We start from the raw sequence: 3,439 nt of genomic DNA, 5'->3' as shown, positions 1-3,439 counted from the left end.
AGGCCCCCTAATATCCTGACTGAAATAGGGTGAAGACAGAATAAGAACACTGAATCTTCACAGTCTTTCCCCAAAACCCCCAGAAGAGTAGTAACACTTCCTAACTCATTCCATGAGGCTAGTATTACTCTGACACCCAAACCCACGATAGCACAAGAAAATGATAGAATGATACTCATTGCACTATAGATGCAGACATCAGTAAAATCCTAGCAAACTGAATCCAATAATACATAAAAAGGACTCTACACCATGGCCAAGTGTGCTTTTTCTCAGAAATGCAAGGTTGGTTCAATATATAAACGGTGTTTTAAAAAAATCACTGTCACATAGCATTAATGAAATAAGGCACCAAAACCAAATAATTTTTTCAAAAGATATAGAAAAAACACTTGGTGGGGCCAGGGAGATGGCTCAGTGGAATAAGCACTTCCCTAGCAAGTGCAAGGGTCTGAGTTCAATCCCCGGTTCTGCCAAAACAAAAACAAAAACAAAAACAAAAAAGAAAAGAAAAAAGAAAAACACTTGGCAAAACCTAGCATGGTTTCATGGTAAAAACTCTGACCAAACTAGGCATAGAAAAGGACCCATTTAGTGGGGAAAAGGACATCTATGAAACACCTATACATAATGCAAAAAAGACTGAATGCTTTTCTTTAAGGTCAGGAACTAAACAAACAAGTTTGCCTTTTTTTTTCCCCAGTTTGCTTTTGCTACATCTATTCATCATTGTATAGAGGTTCTAGGCATAGAAATTAGGGGAAAATTTATAAAATGCATCCAATTTGGAAAGGAAGAAATAAAAATGATCCCCATCCATACATAACATGGTTTTTATGTATGAAAAAGTCCTAAGGAATTGACAAAGAGATTATGACAGCTAACAGTGCTAGAATATAAGATTAACATAAAAATTAATCACAATGAAAAGTCTGAAATTAAAATTAAGGAAGTGGTACCATTTATAGTAGCATCAAAAAGAATAAAATGTAAGGGAAGTGAAAACTTGTACATTAAAAACACCATTAACATTTTCCTGTAAGACCTCAATAAATGGAAAGACAGCTCACTGGTGGATTGAAAGCATTAAGCTGGCAATGCTAAAAACAAAAAACGAAAAAAACCCAAACTTCCCAAAATGACCTTCCCAAATCGCATGTCTGATAGCCAAAACAATCTTAAACAAAAAAGAATGAAGTTGGAGAACTTATACCTCTATATTTCAATTTTTTTTTTTTTTTCAGAACTGGGGATTGAATTCAGGCCCTTGCACTTGCCAGGCAAGTGCTTATTCTACTGAGCTATCTCCCCAGCCTCCATATTTCAAAATTTGCTAAAATTATAGTAATAACCACATGTAGTACTGAAATAAAGATAGACATGTATATCCTTAGAATGTCATTGAGAAACGCTTCTATCATGGTCAGTTGGGGTTTTTTTAATGTGCTTAGTACAGGTTCTACAGGGTCTCACTATGCAGATTGGTCTTGTGATCCTCCTGTTTTCATCCTCCCAAGTACTGGGATTATAGGCGTGCACCCATCATGCCCAGGCTCATTCACTGTCTAATCATGCCCCTGGGGGCGGGCCAGCATGGCACAGGGGGGATTGAACCCCTGGTCCCTCCATCTGCCTAAGCAGGCACTTTTATCTGCTGAGCTATCTGGCCAGCTCTGGTTGGTTGATTTTTGACAAATATGTCAAAATTATTCAATAGGAAAAAAAATAGTCTTTTTCACAAGTATTACTGTGACAACTGAACATCCACATACAAAAAATGTTGTTGGGAGCCAGACAGTGATGCAAATCTGTAATTCCTATGTTCTGGGAGGCTGAAGCAAGAGGACCACAAATTTAAGCCCAATCTGGGCAATTTAGCAAGACACTGTCTCAGGATAAAAAATAAAAAGGACGAGGGATGTAGCTGAGTGCAAGGCTCCTAGATTCAGTAACACACACACACACACACATACACACACACACACACACACACACACACACACAGAGCAATTGCCTTCCTATATCATATAATGTGCAAAATTAACTGATTAAATGAAAGACCTATATGTAAAAATGAATGCGCTAAGAAGAAAATAGAGGTGAAAATCTTGGAGACTCTGAGTTAGGTAATGGTTTCTTCAATATGATACCAAAAGCACAAGCAACGACATAAAAAATCCGTAATTTGCGCTTCATTAGAACAAAAGCATCACGGATGGGACTGGGCATGCGGCTCAGCAGCGCGGGTCCGCAGCCTTGCGTTTGTCCCCAGCCGTGCTTACGGTCTCCCCCAGAGAAGTGCGCATTTTCCCAGCGCTGCCCCTGCCGCTCTCTGGTCCAGAGTCATGTCATATTAAGTTTCCTAAATGTTTCCACTTTGTTCAGTCAGCCGACAAACAAATCTGCTCCGTGAGCCCTTCCTGGCTGCACTTCTGTTCCGGGAGGACTCGCTGCGGCGTGGAGAGGACCTGTCAACTGTACTATGCATGTGAAGATCTGAAGAGAAAGAAAAGAAAACCAGAAGCTCATCTTTTCTCTGGAGTGGGAGGGCAGCTAAGAGCATTCAGATATTTTGAGATGAAATTGTTACCATGGGAATGTTTCCATATCTCTCCCTTAATAATGATCGGTAGGAACAAGGAAAGAGTACAGCTCTCAGAATTCTGGAAATAAAGGAAACAAGGAAAGGAAAATGAAAGCTGGAACAGGTCCCAGAGAAAGGATCGCTTAATTCAGTCCAGACTCTGCCCTGGCTGCATTCTGGGGGAACATGAGGTGTTGGGCGGTCAGCAGTTTCCTGTGAAAAGATCAAGGTCCCCAAACAGACTGGAGATGGGGGGGGGGCCTGCAGTGAGGGGGATGGAGGAGGACGCCGCAGCATTGTTGGTAAGGGGCTGAGCTGTCTTCTCTTCCTGTGCTTTGTGTGGTAGAGGGAGGGTATGGAGGGGACCTAATAGATCATGCTTCTAAATCATGCTTTTCCAAGGCCGGGGATGTAGGGCGGGCGCAGCACCTGCTTGGCAAGCATGAGGTCCTGAGTTTGATTCCTGGTACAAATAAATGAAAAGTACTTTTCCATTCCTGTCCTGGGAAGAGGTCAAGTGAAGGTCTTTTCATCCCCAGGGCCTCAGACCATACCAAGAGGAGAAGCACACTGCACATTCTCGTCCTGCAACCCCAGCATCTTCTTCCTGGTGGTACTGCACTCAACAAAGGCTTTCAACCAAAAAGACTTTCTCTCTGCCGTGGGTGGCAGCACTGGAGGACCCTCCCTGGGCATCCAAGCTCCTTTCTCTAGGGCCTCAAAAGATCCAAAGACAGGTTTTTGTTTTTTTTTTCCGAACCAAGGATTGAACTCAGGCCCTTGAGCTTGCCAGGCAAGCATTTATTCTACTGAGCTATCTCCCCAGCGCCCCCTTTTTCTTTCTTTTTTAAAAAA

The sequence above is a fragment of the Octodon degus genome, unplaced genomic scaffold (assembly GCF_000260255.1).
Source record: "Octodon degus isolate 3935 unplaced genomic scaffold, OctDeg1.0 scaffold00072, whole genome shotgun sequence".
Classification (NCBI taxonomy): domain Eukaryota; kingdom Metazoa; phylum Chordata; class Mammalia; order Rodentia; family Octodontidae; genus Octodon; species Octodon degus.
The sequence above is the reverse complement of the archived record's forward strand: the minus strand, read 5'-3'. Positions refer to the sequence as shown.